The 21,117-nt window shown below is 43.4% G+C and overlaps 1 protein-coding gene across 1 annotated transcript in view; it reads left to right on the forward strand.

Moving 5' to 3' along the window:
• MYO10 (myosin X) overlaps positions 1–21,117 on the forward strand; it is a 172,657-nt gene that overhangs the window by 117,281 nt on the left and 34,259 nt on the right. The gene's annotated exons all lie outside the window — the stretch shown is intronic.

The raw sequence follows: 21,117 nt of genomic DNA on the forward strand, positions 1-21,117 counted from the left end.
TGCAAATTTAACTTGATTCAATGGCTTTACCAAATAAGAAATCCTATTTGAAGAACAAGAGTAGAGAAAAGGGTCACACAGTTTACCTGTGGTAGCTGATTCAGTAGAAGACTTGATGGAAAATGAGAAGGAAAGCCCTATATAGTACTTGTCGATGGCATTCTTCACTCAGGGAAGTGTTCTCAGAATGCATTTTTGGGATTTACTGTTTTAAGTTTTGTCTGCTGTGCACTGCTCTCTGTTCCGCCATGTCTCACAGACACAGTGATTTTTAGTGCCAGTCTTGTGATGTTGTTGGTGTTCCTCCTTCTGCAACGGTGCAGGTACAAAAACAGGCATGTGAATGGCATTTGGCTCCTCTGTAGCTCAGCTGGATTCCGTGGATGCACATCACGTTAAACATTTCGTAGTTTATCCTGCCATACAACTTGTTGCTTCTTTTCAGTTAGACAAAAGAAAATAAGGTGGGTCAGTTTGCATAGCTCTGAACCAGCATGGCTCAGAGACATGTTAACTCTGCATGGACTACCAAGGATTACCGCATACGTGACTCGCTGTGCAGGGTTGGTTAGAAACATAACTGTTTGAAACGGTCAGATGAGCCGCTGAAACGGAGAAACTGGAATTTAAAGAAAGTAAAAATCTTCACTGGGCATTTTCCTGTGTTTTCCGTCCATAGTTTTTACTCTGCAGTGATGGTCATATGGAATGATAAAATGTCACTCTTTAAAAAATACTTCAACAGCACTTGCCAAATAACAAATGATGTAAAAGAAAGGTTTTAAAGGTGTTTTAATTGCTTTTTTGAAATACACAGCATTAAAGGAGAGCTGGACCAGAGGGACTCGCCAAGGAGAGAGCAGAAGTTGTGTTATCAGGAGCAAAGCCTGTCAAGCTAATCGCTGCTCTCTGGGTTGGGTACGAATTGGTGACACACCTTCAGCGAGCATCCTCTGTAACTCTGGAGGGGAGGAGCCGGTGGTGCTCGAGAGCAGTTTTACTCTGGCAGTATGTTTGAATTCTGTAGGTGAATGAGGTTGAGCAGATGGAAGACAAATTCAAGCCTTTGAAAAGCAGAATGTGCAGCAGACAGTACTTCCTCTGCTTTTCTAGACATTAAAGTGTATTCATGTTGGATAAGAGATTGAGAATTTACAGTAATTATTGGATTTTTTAATTGATCAAAAGTTTAATTTTTGAATATATTACAGTGGCAAGCAAAAACAACTCAGCATATGCAGTAAACCACTGAAGATTTACATATCAAAGCAGGATCTACACTCATTAGAGCAATTTCCTAAAGGGAGCGCACAGAGTACGCGACCTTTTGTCATAAGACGTTTCAGCGAGCAGGCCTCAGACAGAAGAACAGAGGACCCATTAATCTTCGGGAGACCCCTGAACAATCAGTGTATCTGTTTTCACAGCTTCCAGTCTGTTCTGAACTAGCCATAACGTGGAAACTTTTCCACTTGGTATGCTTAATGAGTATTTTCTGCTAATGAAGGGTCTTTCTCCTCAACTCCTCTTATCTTCAATGCAGCATGCAGAACTACGTATCATTTCATGCTTTTGAACTTTGACACATCTTTCTCTGTTTCTTGGTCTCATGTTTCTTTTCCTGCCTCCTGTTCTGTTCAATAATGATTCCTCCCTGCAACCTTGCCTTTTCTGGTCTCCATCTAACCTTTTTCGTGCACCTTAAATTAAAAAAAAAAAAAACAACCCACCACCAACACACACAAAAAACCCCAACCCCAAACAAACAAACAAAAAACCCCCAAAATTCTGTCTTTTTAAAACAAGCTACAACCCTTGCTACAGCCCTCAGATGACTGTTTCTTCCAGCTTGCTGCTATTAATAAAGTTGCTAAGCCTTGGTGCCGCTCAGGAGACAGTTCAGGGTAAATTTAAGGTCCGAACTTCCCATGCAAGCTGTTTTTGGAGGCAGAAAAGTTCCTGTTGGCCAGAAGGAGCCAGCCTCAGCAGGTTGGCTCAAGTGCCTTCTCAAGTTCCCTTCTCCATTTAGGATTTTTCTTCAGAAAATATATTGGCATAATCTTTGCAAGTGGCCCCCACCTGCAGAATCTGCATGGCCTCATCTGTGCTGGTCTCTTAAAATCTTGATTATTACAGCTTGCTTCTGTAATTCCCTGTTCTTGAGACTTCAACAGGTTCAGACATGGCTGTTCTCTCATGCGCATCTCTTTGGTTACAGATCTAAGTCCAGTTTGGTCCTGATGGGCAAAATCCTGGCTTCATTAGAGTTGGCATGAAATATCTGATGTAGACAAGAATTTCACTTTTCTATTTTTAGGAAACCTGTGTTGGTGTGTGCCACCTGAACAGGATTGCAGGGTCTCTACTCTCCTCCCTGCCTGCTCATTTATTGTCTGTCTCGCTCCTCTTGTTGCAGAGATGGTCTTGCCACTGGCGAGATAAAAGCCGCTTTCTCTGAAGCTTCTGAGCTCTGAAGGGGCAATTCTGTTTCTCTGCATGTTTTTTAATATTAATTTTTTTAACCTTAAAATTTAATTAGGTAAGGTAGAGAAATGAGACAAAGTTAAACCTGTATTGTACAGCTACTGCAGGGTAGGGGTTACAGGGAGCAACAGAAAAAGTGAAACTAGTAATAACTTTGCAATTCAAAGGAAGGCTGGTAGAAAAAGGTCTGTAATAAATTGTGAGGCTTAGGACTCCTATCATGTTGCATATTCATTCTGGGAAATTACTGTCAAGGCAATAAGATTGCTGACATCGCTTCTGGGGACAGAGCCATTTAAAGGGATCAAGGTATAGCTATTGGCATCTGCAATGTACTTTGAGGCATAGGTTATTAATAGCCATGAGACACCCTGGAATAGCAAGCAGGATGTCCCTTAATATGAAATAAGATGCAAACCTATTTCTCTTGGCGTCTGAATTAAACTTGTGCTCTTAAAATAGCTCTGAATCATTACAAAGGTAAGTATAGCATGATACCATCCTAAACACCAGTTAGAAGTACAGCTCAGGAACATGGTACAAAGGAACAATGAGAGAACAGCTTGGCCCCATCTGCAAGCATGATTGTGTGCAGGGTGTGGAGCAGGTACGAGTTCAGTGAATGCAGCATGTGAACTGGTTGTCAAGCTGGAATTGCAATATTGTCATATTGAGCCTTGACTGTATGAATTACTGAGTTTGCCTTGTAGAGAGATTTTTTGCAGAAATACGGATAAGGACACTGCAAGTCTAACACCGCTGCATTGAGAACAGCACTGACATAAAACCTTGAAAGGTGCAGGGAGGGTGACTCTGAGCTTCAAGGATATTCTACTATACCTTCAGCACAGGATTGCTAAGCATCTGGATAAAACTTTACTTTTAAAAGTCTTTATTTTAAAAAATTATCCTTAATAAAGTGGTCCGGCTTCAAACTTCTATGCACAACCTGCTGCAGTTGTACCCACAACTTTTACTTTATACTTTGCTTTATACACCAACCTCAGTCACTCAGCAGACTCTGGGTCTCCATACTGGGGAGTAGATGCCTTTGTGGGTTTTTAAAGATGCTGGGTGCCGAAGTTAAAAACTAAAAGGTGTTAGGCCCTAAATGGAGACATCTTTATGGTTTCCTCATTTAGTTCCAGAGCCCTGGGGTGGTCCTTCTGTACTGAAGCTGCAATGTTCTGTGGTGCTGGGACCTAGCAGATCACAGGGTAAACTTGACTGGCTATCGGTAAGAAAAAGGGAATAGAAAGCCTGATCATCACTGTAATAGCTACTCTGTCATACTTTGAAAGTAAAAGGAATAGATTACATGGCCCAGGTACAGCTACTGGGTGTGTGTGGTACTATCTGTAGAAAGTTAAGGTCTAGTAGTATTAATTTACAGCTGTGTAAGCAGCTCGTGTATTAGAGATCCTTACTGCCCGTTTTAAAAATCTCTCTTTAATCTCAGTTGTTCTCAATAAATACTTGTTTTAAGAAGGCTTTCTGGCTGCCAGTTACTGCTGTCATTGCTTCTGGAGGAAGCAGAGCCACAGGCTCTGAGCACAGATGGGGCTTGCTGGGGCAGCCTGGGTCAGGCTCATCCTTTGGGAGGAGAGCAACCATTTCCCAAAAGCATCGCATGTTGGCCTGATCTTGCAGGCCAACAAGTGCACAGGGCCAAATAGAAGCTATTTATCCTTAGCCCTTTAACTAGCTCATAAGGCTTTATTGTTCATAATCAGGAAGGTGCAGTCGTAAGGTGTGGCATCGTGCCCAGTCGACGCCGCTTAATTCAGCTACCTGGATCTTGTCGCCTTGGGTTTTGCAGAATTACATAGCTTCAAATCAAGACTTGTGGAGTGTGTCCCAGCTGCATCATTTTCTGGCACATCACTTGAGTAATTAGGTCAGGCGCTAGAAGACTTTACAGGTAAAAGTGATAAGGAGAGTGGGTGTGGGGAAAGCAATCGCTCCTGCTCGCAAAGTGCCGGCAGTAATGTTACGTGTGGATCTGAATCCCTGGCTGAAGGAACAAGACGATTCCTGCAAGGACTTTCATGTTGCACAGGCAGTGCCTGTCTTCTGTGTCGCCTCCAAAAGATCGCTCCCATCACTTCTGTGGTGCAGCGTGTCGGTTATGCTGCCCGGGAGCCTCTGGGTTGTCCCTTTGTCCCCATCTCAGAGCGTTGCTGCTTGCCGGGCTGAAATAGGTCATTCCTCTCTCCAGGCAATCACCCAGACAGGCATGTCCTCCCTCTTCATCAAGGTTTGTTGTTTACTAAGCAGGGCTGACTAGGCATCCCTTTGCTAAGTGTGTAAGAGTTTGTCTTTCAGTGACCGTGGTGTAAGGAGTTTAGAATTGAGGTGTTGAAGGCTGTGGATAGAGAGCTGAGATGGGGTGCTGCCGTGGAGGGAGCAGACGCTGTGCTGTAAAGATTGCATCAAACTCCAGGCAGTGCAGGCAAACAGATTTTTGCATGTTTTGAAGCACGTACGTGCGCAGCTGCCAAGTTTCCTGGAAAGCCCATTTGGTAGGAGTCTGTCCACAAGTGGTGGGAGTCGTTTTTGGATCTCAGATAGTAACCGTGGCGGTGTGCTCTTGTGAGCAGGGTGGGGGGACGCATGGGGAGCGAACGCTGCTTCAGGACGGAGGGAGGAGGTGGCCTGAACAGCAAAGTACCAGAACAATTCTGGGGGAAAATAAGAAGCCTAGGGGTGGGGTACTTCTGAAGTGTAACACTTGCTGTGTAGTTCAGTGTAATATTTAGAAGGGAGAAGAATTTTGACTGCTGCAGCAATTGATCTGTCAGCAGCAGAGGGTCTTACCGCCTCCGGCTGACCGCAGGCACTGCAATAATTCTGCATTTTGTGCCACCTGATGGATTTTTTGTGTTTTATTAATTCCTTCGTATGTGATTGTGTGACATGGATGAGCATTTGTGGAACTGCAACTACTGATCCCAAGTCTGAAGTATTTGCTTTTTATAAATACCGAGCAAAGAACTTGGCTTTTCTTCTTTCTTGTGCACTCTACCAAGTATTTGAATTGCAAGCATTGTCATGCAAATGTATGCACGGAAAAAGTGTGTACTTCATCAAACTTTGGAAGTTTTCTTTTTTAACGACAACAAAAAAAAAATCCCCCCACATCTCAAGATGGCAATTTACATTCAAATCCTGTTTGCTGTGTTCTCATGGTAACTACTGCAAGGGAATATGCACAGTCCATGATAAATAGCCATCCTTAGAGCTCCAGAAGCATAGCTGGGGAACAGAGTATTTGTTCTCTAGCAAAAACTTTAATGTTCGTAACTCCCTTGCTAAACTGTGTCTTAGGGCATTTTGTGCATTCTGTCTCTTAAGGTTTAGGAATTTGTTGGCTGTGAAATATATTTACATTCTTGATGCCTATAAGGTGAGATTAGCCCTTGTGTCCTGTTAGTCAGGAATATCTACAGCGATTGCTGTAGAGCCAGCCCTCGCTAGGCTTGACTTCCTTTGAGTAGCAGCAGGAATGAATTAAGCAAGTACAGCCAAAGATATCACATGAAAGACTTGAAATACCAGTGAGCTGAAGAAAGCCCTGTTCTCTGTGTGTCTGTATGTGTGTGCATAGCTGCAACTGCTAAAGATTCAGTTTTTCACAATGGGCGAACGCTGAAGGGTGAAAAAGCCTTAAAAGGTAAGGGGTTTAATTCGTGCAGGTTTTTTACTAGTTTTAATCTTGCATACTTGGAGCTGCAGTGCACTTGTAGAAAGAGAAAAGAAGGTGCTTGGCGTTTGGCTGAGCAAGCTGTACTGGAAATGTTTCTGGGCTCGTATTTTCTTTTAAAGGGGGTAAATGCATGCAGAATCAAGTTTATGAAAAAACAACTAAATTTACTGGTCTAATCATATTTTCGAATGCCAGGAGAGCTTTGCTGCCAAGTGGTCTGCTTTAATAAGTCACACTCTGTTTGAAAGTTAAAGGAGTGATTGTTCACAGAGCAGGGAAAAAGTCAGCAGAAATAGAGCTCTGTGTGCAGAGGGGGGACGACCTGTGTTGTAGTGATGGGCTGCTTTCTGGAGAAAGATCTTTTCTGTTGTTCAGCAATCCGTGGCATAGATTCAGGAAAACCAGCTATGTAAAGTTTAGGACCGTAGTATTCCTGTAATTTATTAAGGCAGAAGGCATGGCTGTAGTTTTGCTTTGATTACATGACAAGAACGCGGCACCGGGGACAAGTGTGCTGGGGGGTGGAGGGAGTCCAGTGAGATATCTGCAGCACCTAGAAGTCTAAATTAATTTTGTAGTTTTACTGGAGAAACTTGATGGGGCACATTTGAGACAGTAATTCTTTCGCCATAGAAATACAGGAAATGGAATATGCCTGAAAAAAAGAATTAATTGCAGTAGTAATGGAAAGGACATTATAACAGCAGTGTCTTTTGACTTTGTTTGCTGTGTCAATTCCCCCCTTCCACCCCCGATGAAATAAACCCCCCAACCCAGCAGGTAAAATAGCTCTGTTCTTCACCACTGATTGCCTTTGCTTCTGGGATCTGCATTTTGCTCCTTGCTTTCCCACTTAAAGAGCTTGCCTCTGCAAACATTAGAATTCAGCCACAGGGTAGAAAATTAGGATAAAATTGCTTGAGAGAACCTGTTATGAAGGGAATGGGTTTGATCCTGCATCATTGAAGTCTATGGGAGTTTTATTCTGGTCTTAAGAAGAACAACCCTAGATTTGCCTTGCAAATCTAGATGGAGGAGATACGATCTGATAAAGTGCCTATGGGACTGGGAAGGGGGGTTCTCATAACTTGTAGTTGTTCCTCTCTCACTGATGTTAAGATGTGTCCGTTTAAACCTCAAGTGGTAACAGTGGTCAAAATGTAGGTATTTTTGTTTTGCGGAACATCAATGATACGTATTCAGTATTTCTTTTGCTAGAACTGCTTAGTTTCAAAAAAGATAAGATTTGTTTTGTTTCTCATTTGTTGGCTTATTCAAAAAAATTATTTACAACCTGTAACATAAATGGAAGCATAACAACAATGATTTATTTCCAATACAGCTAGATTACTGATAGGGATTATCTGAAAGTTATAGTACTGTCCCAACTTTTCACAGACCTTTGTCAGAGCTACCCTCAGAACACAAAATCCATGTCAAAAGCAGGAGGTAATGTTATTTCAGAGTAGACTTGGGGCAGTTGCTAAACTTTTTTCTCTTTACCTGTATCTATCTGTTTATGTGTGTATATATATATGTGGCTTTTCCTAATTTAGTCACAGGATGCAGCAAAGAAGCAAAGACTTCATGGGGGAAAACCTCACTGTGATGAATTTGTAAGGGCTAAGTACACTTCAGAACATTGCAGTCACCTCACGAGGTGAAACTTTAAATGTGAAACGCTTGCTGAAAGCTCATCAAAGCATCTTACCTTTGTTGTCTAACTTACACTCAGAATTTACAGTTTCTGGTGGTTTTAGGCAGTTCATAAGCCTAAGAAAAGGCAGGTCCATTCCTAACACTGTCATTAGAATTACAGAAATGAGGCTGTGGTTTCAGTTGTATGAAGTGGAAGGTAGTAACTGTCAAGTCCACGTTTCAGGACATCAGCTGAGTTGTAGTCGTGTGATGGCGGTCAGCCTAAACTACAGGAAGTTTTTGGCTGATGCATGATGGGGTTTGAGGTTGCTGTTGTTGGTTTGTCTCCTCCACGTTCCTGATGTGCGTTTCCCGTTCAGGCAATAGGGAGCTGGGCAGCTGGTGCCTCTCACGGGAGCTTTGCTGGGCAGGTGGTAGCACCACAACTCCTCGGGCCCTGTGGACAGTATTAGTTTTGTTGTTCAGTCCAAAGCACAGGGTAAGCGTACGCTCTGTTCAGGTCTGTGAAGTTGCTGGTGAGCCAAGAAGCCCATTGCATCATGTAAATCATCCGGGACACCGGGAAGTTTTTCATTTTGGCTGCCACCTTGGATAGTCATACACGCCTGTGAGCATTGTGCAATGTTCAGTGTAGGAAAGGCAAGTTTTCTTCACCAAACTCGTAGTGCTGTGTTATATTTCCACTGTTTACATAATGAGATCTATCGTGGCATTTTTGAAACTTATTCTCTGTAGATCTAGAGATCTTAAACATTAAGTATGTGGTAAGTAGGGGCTTTTGGGGGTCTCAAAACTTCTAATAGTCAAGCAGAGAGAAAGTAGATGGGTTGAGAGAAGACATCCACTTTCAGAAAGCCAGATTAAATGCCAAATCCTCTGCAATACTGGTTTTCTCGAATGAATGGCTGCCCCAGATTCAGCATGAAAAGGACAAGTATGTCCATCTGCAGCTTGCCAGCCACACCATTTGTGCATGTTTAGCCAAAAAGAAACAGTGTCCAGCTTCATTAATTAAGTAGTCTTTCAAAGCAAGAAATGATGATTTTTGTTAAAAGTGGTATTTGGTCCACAGTGGACCAAAGAGGACCTAAATTAGCTTCACAGAAGTTTTTAATCTAAGCAAACAATTCACATAGCAAACAAAGTCACGTTTAGGAAAGCTGATTCTATCTTCAGTGTCTCTTTCTGACTCAAACATTAAGGGTTATGTTTCGTTGCATATTTAAGCCAGCCTAGGAATTTCTCAGGGGAGAAATGGCTGTTCAGCCATCCAAAATTGCCATTTCCCTGTGACCACTAGCGTGCACAACCTAGCGCATCTGAAGTCAGCCAGATTCTTAAATCTCTACACCTCATTGGCCTCACTGAGCTCTAAGCACACATCTAAATGCTTTGCTACTGGTTTTAGGCTGCTGTGGGCATGCTGGGCAGCACATACCAGAGTACCTGGAGCTGTGATCCCTCTTGTCACACAGCTTTGAAGAGGAGGGAGGCATATGTGCATACGTGCAGCTCCCTTACAGTTGTGCATCCAGCCTAAAGTTGCGACTCCTCTGTGCAGAGGAGGGAAGACTTGTTACATCCATTGCTCCAGTGGCATGGAGTCCATGCTGCTGACCAGTCCCAGGAGAACGTAGTGCTGGTACGTCAGCAGGGAAAATGCATCTAACCGATCGTGGAGTCTCAATGGTGTGTTTTCACCATGATCAGAAAATCTGGAAGAGGGACAGAAAAAAATCCACTTCTGGGGCAGGAAGAGCCATATTCTTATTTAAATGTGACGTGGCAGATTGTAAAACCATAAGTAAGGGCAGAACTTTTCTCCACAGCATCGTCTTAAAAATAGATGGAGTCAACTAAGTGTGTGCTTCATCTAACTAAGAAAAGATGGAGCTTGCCTTAGAGAAACAAAGGGCCATTGACCAGCATCCCTGCCTGTAATTCTGCAGGCTTTGTGGAGATGAACAGTGGCATCACAATTGAATCACTCAGAAGGTGGTTGAATGTTAAATTAATTAGGTCCTGATGTAATTTTACCATCTATTATAATTCATTTTTCTCTCTGTATATGTGTGTGTGTAGTTAGATCAGTTAATAGTTAGTTTGATAACCATACTGGTGTTAAGGGAGGTTTCTTCCCATCCATTGCGGATAAGTCTGCACCATGCTAATAAAGCAAAGTTAATTTACTCTGTAGTTAACTCTTATTTCACAGATGTATAGGAATTGGAACAAACAAGTAGTTTGTGCAATTTTTTTTGTGAGGGAAAAATATATGGTGACTTTCATTGCAAGTGTTAATGATTGCCAATATATGACCTATAGCAATGAGATCGCTATGGTTTTTTGCTCTACCAAATGCGATTATTAGCAATGCTTGCAGGAAGCACAGGACCTACCTGCTGTTCTAGCCCAGATGATCTTGACTCACCTTGTGCCTTCAGTGTGGCCTCTGTGGCAGCACAGATAGCTGTGATCTGCAGAGCTTCTCCATCTCGTGTTTGTGTGATATATGAAGAAATCAGTAAAGGGGCTTTTTGTTTGGTTTAGGATGGAATTTTCAGAATTATCAGAAATATCTAATTTGATTTTGATGTGGTTCTCAGAAACATCAAAGAACTCGAGTAGGAGACTTTCCAGCTCTTAATGAGGGGATGGGACAGGATGGGACGGGACTGTTGTGTTATAACAAAGCACTCCAAGGAGAACATGTATGCTGCCCTTTTCTGTGAAATGAATGTACACAAGAACAAACAACTGCTTCACTTTCTGTCCCTTCCCCGCAAACACACACACATACACGTTTCACTGGTCTTGATACCCCCTTGTCTAGTTGGTTGCAGATCTGCAAGGCAAGTCCTGAATTCATAATGTCAAAATGTGTAGGGATACAAAAGCAGCAGCTCAAAGGACCAAATTCTAAGAAAAATGCCAAAGTTAGACTGACGCTACCTGAGACATGCTGAGATATAAGATGTAGGAGTAATTAACATACTGATTACATGGGACTGAGCTGGGTCATTTATCTGGGCCATCATGCAACTCTTGCTGTCAGCCAGGTAGATGTCTGTGCTGATCACAGGGATCCCCATCACCTTCTGTAACCTTGAATTTCCCCTTCCGAGTCTTAAAAAGTATCTTAACTGCAGTGTTACGGGTTTCCTCATACTTTTAAAGCACATCCCCAGACCACCCACGGCAAGTCTGCTGCAGCATAGGTCTCGGGCACCCCCGGTGTCCTGGGCTCCCCCAGGTTGAAGCGAGCCCTCGGTAATGATGAAAACCAGCACGGACCGTGCGTGGCCCGATGGGCATTTTTGGTGCAGAGGGGCTTGCATGCCGGCCGCTCTGGCGGGGGCCGGTGCGGGGTCCCGGGGAGCCAGACCGGAGGGGTGCTCCGGGAGGGCCGGGTCGCGGCACCCTTGCAGGCAGCAGCCCGGAGGCAGCAGCCCCGCCGTGAATGGAGCCCTGTGCCTGCGCCGGGGTGGGAATAATCTGCCCTTTCAGTGCTGCCCGACCTCCGGTGTCCTAGCAACCCAAAGCTGTTCGGCTGAATATTTTGTGGCGTTCCTCATTTACACGTATCAGATACTGGCTGTGATTTAAGCCTGGCTGATTTCCCATTACGGCTTTCAAACAAAAGGCTCGATACAGGAAGGAGAGGAGAAGGGGCTCCTTAGGAGATAATTTTATAAAACCATATATTTTTTTCAGCGTAGGAATTGCACTGGAACGTTTCCTTGCTTGAGAAAGCACTGAGCAGCAAGTCTGCGCGTTATGTCAGCCTTGTGCTTTGTAGGCGTCTTTTATGGGCCACTGAGGGAATGAGCCGTGTGCAGGGGTGAAATGCGTTGGAGAAGAAGAAACTGTTTATGGCCTCAATATTGAAAACGGGTGCGATCAAGTGCTAACTTTTAAAAGTTCCTTGAATCTGATTTTGACTTTTAGCTAGGAAGTTGCTGGCTCTCATGGCCTTGTACACTCCACGCTGAAATCAAAGACAACCCAAACTTTTTTCTTATTTTAAACCTTATAGTTTGCAGAGGTGTGATTCATGATTGTTGCAGGGCTTTTCCCATTTTTAACAATTGGATCTGATAATGTGGAGAAGTCTTTTATTATTTCATGGTGAATGTGTGAAGGCTTTGTAATGAATTAATCTAAGCTAGTCAATAGTGCTGCAGCCTGTGTCTTCGCAGACTGTCAGCCACAGTAAAATCTCATCCAAACTTCCCTTGCTGGACCGCCAAATACTTGCATAAATAATGAACTTGCTTCCTGCCAAGGCGAAGCTTGCATGTGGGAAGCGCGGTTCTGGATTGCACCGTGCACTGCAGGCCAGTAGCTCTGTGTCTTGGTCCTCTCCCCGGTGCAGAGTCGGTCTTTGGGAATCCCAGTACCAAAGGTTACAGAAGTCAGCACTAAGCTTCTTCAAATAAATAAAAGTAGTATTATTTCCACAACTGGAGTGCTGAAAGGGGACTAGTTAGATCTCCTAGTCTAACCCACTGCGTGGCAAACTGTAAGGAAACTATTAATGCTTGCTGGAAGGAGGAGGACATCCCGTGTTTTCTTTGAAGTGTCTGGTGGCTTTAGACGGTCCTACCACCATGGGTAAGCTCTTCCAATGAATGCACTCAGTGAGAAAAAGGTGTGTCTTCTAGTTTGGATATGTCTTGCTTTGATTTTCCTGGGTTTTATGTCTTTATCTGCTGTATGTTAGCAATTGTTGTTGAATGTATGCTCTTGGTATAGCTACTCACAGATTACTATCAAGACCTCTCAGCTTTCTCACTGATGAGCTCCTCAAGGTTTTTATTGAAGTCCCTCACTGCTTTTTTTTACTCAGATCTTTATTCTCATGGCTCTTATCTAAGTGGTTTCCAGTGTAGCGGTCTCCTTTATCGTGCTCCAAAATTGGACACAACATTTCAGTAGCAGTCACATAGCTGAGGAGCACAGGTTAGCCCACAAATCACTAAACTGGCTTCTGAAATATCAGAGAATTTTTAGTATTCTCTTTAAAGCAATGCCCCAAAATAGAAGACTCTCAAGATGTAAATGGCATTCAGGCATGCAGTCCTAAAGGAATAGGGTGGGACCAGATCTAGAGAAGCAGCGGGTGGGTGCCCAGGACTGAAGCAGAGAATAAAGTGAGATTTGGATTTAGAATCCTCTTCTGCTCTCCTTGTGCTCCACGAGCTGATGTCTCTTGTCCCTCTGTGGAGTGCGATGTTGGCTCCCTGCACCCATGTATCACGAGCTCTTGTGGCTGGAAGTGAGGTTCTTCCACCTCCTCCTTTCTACTGACCTGCAGTAGAGAAGAGGAGGCAATATCCCTGTATCCTCTCTCCCCCCGTATGGAGCTGCAGTCTGAAAAAAGGTTGCTCAGTTTCGTGTCGCCAGGGAAAGCAGAGTTGTGGTAATGTGGATCAAAGTTATCTGTGATACTATTTCAGGATGTATTGCTGAAGTGATACTGTGTTAGCATTTCCAGCTAGCTAGATGGAAGGTTTCACATGCTCAAGTGTGAGATTACTTGTAGTAACGCTACGCTAGGTATTAGAAGTACACAGGATTAGGTTCTTACACAGATTGTTGCAAGAAAAGGTTTTACAGCTATGTCAGACTTCGGCCATGCAAGGTGAAATTCATCTTAAACAGGTTCTCTAAAGTATTTTCATCCTAATTTTCTATCCCCTGAAGGAACTTCATATCTTTCAGGAACAAATGCTTGATACTAAACACCATTATCTGGAGAAACTATGTTAGAGGAACCATCCTAAAACATGATTTACTACTTTTAAATATAGAAAGGGACTTATATGCCCAGCCTGCCAATAAACTGTCAAATAACAAAAAAACTTGTAAGGTGTGGATGAAAAGTCTCGTGTGGAGGAGTGAAAGTATGGTGGAAAAATTAAAAAAAAAAAAAAAAAAAAAAAAGAAAAATAAGGGTGCGGTCTCAGTCCATGTAAGTTATTTGATGTCATCGCTGATGTGGAGGGTCAGGGTTTCACCATCTGCAATCGGTCTGTATGCAACCTCAGCAGACCTAGAGCGGTGTGTGCAGTTGTTTTCTTGACCGTTGTAATGAACAGTGGTGACATTGGTGTTGGCGGTCTTGACATGGGGTCGGTAAGGAAGGACAGCTGTCCTTGCAATTAGTACCTCACAGCATGTTTCTTCATGGTATGTCTGTGGCTATCAGGCAGCCTGATTGATTTTCTTCAGGAGAAGCCTGCTGACCGGTCACGATGTGGGGAGAATGATTGGGGGTTTAGTCTGCAGGGACTGGAGGCTTTAGTGAGGATGACCTCAGATGAAATGGCAACAGATTACTCACAGGTGGAGAAGGAGGGTCCATGAAAAGTTCCAGCTGGGGTCCATGCTGCGAGTTGCACCTTCTGTCAGTGCGCTGAGATCCTGCCAGAGCGGCTTCAAACCTTAAATCCCTCTTTTCCTAAATGCTCTTAATTATCGGTCTCACATGGCTGGTCCTGCAGTTGCTATTCTGGGACAAACAGCCCGTGAGACTTGCTGTGCATTTCAATGGACTCCCTGCATAATGTGTTCAAGCAACAAGGGCTCACTTCAGCTGAAAATTTAGGCAATCACATAGATAGCTCTAAACATGCACTTAGAAAACTTAAATATCTCTGGTGTTCAAGCCTGTGCCTTTAACAATCCATTCCTATTCCGTGAAGTTTTAACCAGTGTGTAAGAAATTACACCGTCATTTTGAGGAGGTATCATTCCTCTGGGCTTATATGAGAGAGGTAGACAAATTCTGTCTTCCTTTAGAAGAAATTCTGTATACCTTTAGAAAGGAAGGTTTGCAAAGAGGCTATTGTGTGTTTACTTAGGGGTAGCATTTAGTCCATACAAACCAAACAAAAAGAAGACTACTCTGAAATGCATGAGTACAGTGACAATGACTAATAAAAAGTAGATTAAATAGCTCCAGGATTGTGAGTTTATTGATCCTTGTTGACGAAAGCATGAAATCACAGCAAGCCGGTCAGAATCATTTGAGCATCTTTTCTCCAACAGTGAAGCTAGTTCCAGCGCTTATCTTTGTTATATATAGCCAACCAGGACCTGAAATATGACTACAGCAGCTTTGTAGATGGACCTAACTCAGCAGTGTCTTGACCTAGTTGAAATCTTTAAACACTAGTGCAAATGGTCAGTGTGGTAATGTACTGCTTCAAGGTTGTTGTCTTAAAAATACCCTTGGGATGTCCTTGCTTGTAAAGTAAGCTGTATGACAGGCTGAATATAAATACAAAAACATTTTCATATTTGTTTTTTGAGTCTTCTCCTTTGACTGTTTTGGTACAGTGGAAAAACTCTTAACATTACAGTGTTCCTTCTATACAGTGTTATTTTTAGCACAGGCAACTCTAACCTGTGGCATGAGAGTGGCTAATTCTGAAGTCTGTCTCTTAGCTGAAATACTCCGGGCTTGAAGATGAGTCACACAGGTCAGATGCAGTAGTTGGAGTTGAAAGAAGATCAGCTAATGGTGTAAACACTTGCTGTCAGTAAATGCAGTATTTTCATGTTCAGACCTGTAGAGACTGTATAAAAGAGCCAGCATATCATTACTGAGTTTGCAGTGAAATCTGGCCTGGAGTTTGCAGCAGAATTTTTTGAGGTACAAGTGTCGTTGCAATATACCTACGCTCTTTTTCTAGCAAGTTACCACCAGCAGTGTTAGTAATTTTTAAAGGCTTTTTACAGGGTTTTGGGCTGTGTGTGTGGATAAAGACCAGGAGAACTTTGGACATGCAAAACACTTACTGTTATTTCAGGTTTATCCAGATATTCCTTGACTTGCCAGTGCCATACAGTAGAAATACCAAATAAACTTTTTAGCTGTGGCGTGTTTTTTGTTTTTATTCTCCTATACTCTTACGGTGTTTGTCTGTGTGGACACAAATACTCTGGGACAGTAAGGGAATGTCTTCAAAAACAAAGCAGGCATCAAACTTGTCTATGTTTTAACCTGAACCTGTTCCAGTTACAGCTAGCTGCATGCTGGAGAAGACCGTAGAGGGTTTCTTTCCTTGAAATACGTGTGCTCTTAGCTCAGTGGGACCTGAAGCTCCAGATCCTTGGACAGGATGTGCACAGGTTTTCATGCTCCTTGTGCTGGAAGCACAGCAATTCTGAGGTTGAAACTGTTGAATAAGCTGATGCTGTCGAAGTTTACAGCACAAGCAACTGAAGAAACGATGGCTAGAAATAGACTGAAGAAATGATGGCTGGGGGTGAAATGGTTTGTTAGAGGTAGGAAGGTGACCAACGTGGCACTGCAGTTGAAGTCTCTGGATTTGACAGGGAGGTTGCCCTCGCCCTGCCTGTCCTGGCTTTACAGTGCATTTTGCTATTCCAAGTGCAGGCGTTTCCCTTTCACTTCTTTCAGGTTACTGGCTTGACTCCTCCGCACAAGTAAAGGCTGCCGAGCAGTACATATGGATAAGAATCGCTGAGAGGAATGTGATTTTAACAAAGGCAAACAATGGGCTCACAGAAATTTTCATATCAGTTCAGCTAGATTATATATTAGAAGTTAATTTATTCACACTTGTCAAATTTGTCTGGGAGGAGAGCCCAGCATTGGTTTTGACTTGGGGAGCTGGTAACTGAGATCAGAAGACCATGAGGACTGTTTCAAAACATCTGACTTAATAAGTCCCTCTATTTTTGAAGAAATATCAGGACATGTTAGGATGTGAAAACAAGTTCAAAACCCACTCTAATGCAGGAGAAGACTGACCTCTCTTTGATTTCTGCTGCTTTTCTCCAGAGTAAAATTGCCAAGACTTCATTTTAGGAGTAAAATAGCAGATTTAAAAAACTAAGACATTGAGAAAAGTTATTGGTTCACATCCTCTCACCTGTTTTTCATCTTTTCTTTCTCTGTACCTTTCTTCACAAAACACATTCCTAAACCAGGAAAATCAGCACTTTTTAGACACAGTAGCAGAGCTGACATAGTCCTACTCAAGTTCTCACAGAGGAATCTAGAAACAAGGGGCTGGGGGTTTTTTCTTTCTCCCCCCCCCCCAATCTCTCTGTGAAGTTCCTCCTGCCTACAGAAGATCCGTGAGGCTGCTGTCATCTGTCATTATTGTGCCTGTACTCTTCTGAGGCAGCCCGGAGTTCAGGGAGGAAGAAGGATTTCCATGGGGGGAAGTCAGATATCCTCCGTGTTTGAATGGAGCAAATGATGTGCGGAACAAAAAAATGTGTTCTCTCTGTGTGTGTTACTCGGATGCTTGGGGTCCCCACTAAGGGTGCTGTCCAGGGAAAGGGGATGGCGTTTTTTCAAGCCTCGGTCAGACTGCAATCTAAGGAGCTATTTTATTATGAAAATTATGCGTAGGTGTTAGATGTCTGTTCTAATGGCTGCTTCTAATTGTGATTTCAGGCAGAAGCTTTGCCCTTTAGGAGGCTCACAACAGATCAGAGCAAGCATTTAGCAGCTTACGGAGCCAGAGTCTCGCCAGCAGAGACTCCAGGTCGCATTAAAGCCTTGGCTTCAGTGCTGTCTGGCGCAAATTCAGTGAAGACTTTTGGATTCAGGAAACGATAAATTACAAGTTGTGCTATGAAGGAGTGCACCACAAAAAACACCTTTATCAAGTAGAACAAACCTGACTTGTAGCTATTAATTTCACACTGATGTTGCTCAGTGCCCTAATGTGGCTGTGACCCCCGTGAGTCTAGCTGTTGTCTGGTGATTTTGCGTGTCGGAGTGGTTTAGTGCTGCCATTCCTTGATAAAAGTGAAATATCTATTGAAAATTGAGTTGATTTGAAATTGATTGCATCTCTCAGACAATTTTGGAAGCTATCAGTTGACTTCCTTTTCTGTTGCCTTCTCTTTTAAAAATTTGATCTTACTTTGCAGGAGTCTTACTTTTAGCAATTAATTCAGATTTTTGCTTTGGAAGACATACTGTTTTAAAATCTCTTATGGTTCTGTTGTCTACCTGAAATTTTCCTACAGAATACAATTTCTTCCCAAGTGTTCATTTGTGAAACAAATTCAGTTTTTACAGCAACGCTGGTAAAAATTTAGCAGACCCCAGAATGAGTCCTGTCCTGTGTTACTTTGGTGTAAATCTGAAAGTTAGCTTGCTTACCACAGGAAGTCTGAAGGAGCACCAGTAAAGATCCAAGACTGAGCATCAGCTGCATAGGTAACCCTTTGCATGGAGATTTTATACTATAGCAAGTTTAACTCCTTAGCGCTGCACTGAGCATCGTTGAAGTGGAGATGGTCATCATTCTCTGTCTTAGAAGTGTCTGCAGTTTAACAGTGGGGTATATACAGTACTTGCACTCTGGTTCAATAAATGCACGTGCAATCGATTTTTTTAAGTATGAGGAGTCCTGTTGACTGGAAGTTATGCTTAAGGTTATCCCTGTCTGCAAGCATTTATATGATTGAGGCTGAAATCCTCTTCATCCATGGAGTAAAGCTACCTGAGGTGCAATGTATCGCCAAGTCATAAGGTGGATACGCTGGATGCTGTGGTGTTGTGCACAGGACTGCATTTGTTACTTCTTCTGGTTGTTTTCATTAGACGTGGGAAACCATGGGTGCATTTTAGTGTTTAAGATTTCGGGTGCCTCTCTGACTGGCTGCAGCTCTCCTCTTTGGTGAGGGCTGGAGAGTTGCTGTGATGGCTCAGTCAAAAACCCCCAGGTGATGGGGAGTATCTTCTGCTACTCTGTATTCCAAGTGTAAAATCGGAGTCCAGCACATCTCTTACCACCACCCCCGAGTTTGTTTACCACCCTTTTTGTTTACTCAAAGCAGCCAGACTCGTTGCAGATGTAAATCCAGTGATATGCCAGGGCAGGATTTGACCCTCCAGTTTAATAGCCCCATGTGTCTGTGAGTAATTAAAAATAACTAGTAATGTAAAGTGGAGGAGTATGCTTATGTAATTAGAATTGCAATGGTCTTTATGTTGCCCCGCTGTGATACCATGTTAACATCTCTTGCAGTGTGTCATGCTTTTCTTTAAAATGCAGGCTTCTGAAGTTAGGTGACTCTATGACAATCCCAGCTTGTGGTGACAGAGCAGGGCTGTTTCTAACTTCTGTGGCTGCTGGAAAAAGGTCATGAAAATGTTGCTTCTTCCTCTGCGACTCAAAACAGGGATGGAAAGAGAAAGTTTTTTTGAAAAGTAACATGAGTTTTCAAGCCAGCCCTGCGGCTGACTTTTGACTTTTTAAGTGCCTGGAGCTGGCAATAAAAGGATTAGATGGTGCAGCAGCCATCTGGCTCTCAAAGCAGGAGGTGCTCCCTTGCAAATGGAGAGGCTGCCTTGTAAGACAGATGTCCAGACTTTGCCTGGCTTTGGTGTATCCCCACTCCCATCCATGCGTCTGCCTCCCCACCGCAGCCCACTGAAAATAGTTTTGCTTGCAAGTCTTGTGAAGAATGTCACCTTTTGAGCCAACGAGCCAAGGACTAAAAGCAGGTGTAGTGTTAAAGAAAAAAGATGTATTGACCCGTGTCCGCTTGTGGCACGCATCAGCCTTGGGTTACACGAGGCAAAAAGCGAATGTTTTTCCTTGGGATCTGTGTTCGTTCCCTCCCTTTCCTGTCGGCATCATCAGCCACCTGCACAGAAACAGGCAGGCAGATGTGTGCACGGACATTCGACGGGCAGCTTTGCAAGGCGACTTCCCTAACACACCTGACTGCCGTAGGGTGGGCACGTATGGAAAACACTGTTGGCAATACCAGTCATGACAGTATCGATACCTTTATTGTAAGCATTCATACTGTGTGTTTAGTAAAACACAAAGATTTTGCTTGTGGTGTATTTTACTCGTGGTGGCAAAATCCAAATGGAACACATCATTGAGAAGAAAGAGGGAGTTTGCATCATTCGCAAAGGCATTTTGCCTCCCTCCAGAATGTTTTTTATATGTTCAGGTATGGAAATAAAATGTTAAGTCACATTTGTAACAGAGCCATTAATGTAACGATGTCCGGAGTGGCACAGAGTGGATGTAGCTCCTGAGTCTCCCTGGGATGCAAAGCACCCGTCTCAGAGGGAAGGCAGAAGCAGCTGCTGGCGGTGGCTGAATTTCTCCGTAGCCCCCGTCCGCCTGCTCGGGCTGGATCAGGTCCTGCCGGCACACAGCACTAATTACCCCGGGGAGGGCAGGGCTCACCATGGTGACCAGCCACTTTTTAAAACACGAATTGTTTTCAGTTTTGTTCAGTGCTATTGACTGTGGAGGAAGGGCTGGGCTGTGGTGTTTTTCCATATGAATTTTAGCCCCAGTACCAAAGGAAGGGGTTGGAAGGTCTTTCGCTGTCAGAGGAACGGTGAGTGCCGGGGAAGCGTTTGCCCGTGCAGCTCTGTGACAGCTCGGTGCAGAAGGGCTGCTGTGCCTACAGAGAAGTCTCCCACCTCTGCTCCAGAAAATAAATTAATGAAAGGAAGAATAGCAACATTTTGGTTTAGACATTTTGCCTTTTAAAGGAGGGAGGTAGAAGCTGATCTATCAATACTCTTGAAGCTACCTAATTAACAAATCTGAGTTATCACTGGCACACAGTGTTTTGTTTTATGCATAAAGGCGCTGATGGAAAAGTTTAGACTAGATATTTTTAATTAACTTTTGCGTCTGTGCTTTCCTGAAATTACTTTTGAGAAGTTAAAATTTTGGGAAGTCATTTATTTGCTAAGTTGAACAAGAGGCATGATTAAAGCCAGTTAATAAATACCAAGAGAGTCCTCTGATTTACTTGCTCAGGGCTTGATCTTGCTGTCATTTCTATGAGCTGAAGAACTTCAGATCTTCTATAAACCATTGACTCTATCTGTGAGATCTCGCCTTCCAAACAGCTTCTTGCAAAATACTAAGCACTGTACTCCAGCCCTGCAAATGACTGTGCAGGATGGTCAGCTGGTGTGTTTAAGTGGACTTTGGGGCTGAGGAATTAAATGGTGTACTTACATGTGGTGGTGTTTCGGTATCAGGGTTGCTGGTGTTTTGCAAGGTAGTGATTAGCACTATCTTGAATGTTTCCAGGGATGGAGCATCTACAACTTCTCTGTCAACTATCTTGAGTAGTTTTGCGCGGCTGTGGCTGGTTTTCCTCAAAGCATGGTGAGAGCACAGGTGACTCGGGGGACTCTGAGATGGGACGAGAGGATTCCCGAGGTCCCAGGGGCAGGGACATACTGATCAGTATTCGCAGGTTTTCGTGACTGAGTAGCTGGA

The sequence above is a fragment of the Mycteria americana genome, chromosome 2 (genome assembly GCF_035582795.1).
Source record: "Mycteria americana isolate JAX WOST 10 ecotype Jacksonville Zoo and Gardens chromosome 2, USCA_MyAme_1.0, whole genome shotgun sequence".
In the NCBI taxonomy this organism is placed as follows: Eukaryota; Metazoa; Chordata; class Aves; order Ciconiiformes; family Ciconiidae; genus Mycteria; species Mycteria americana.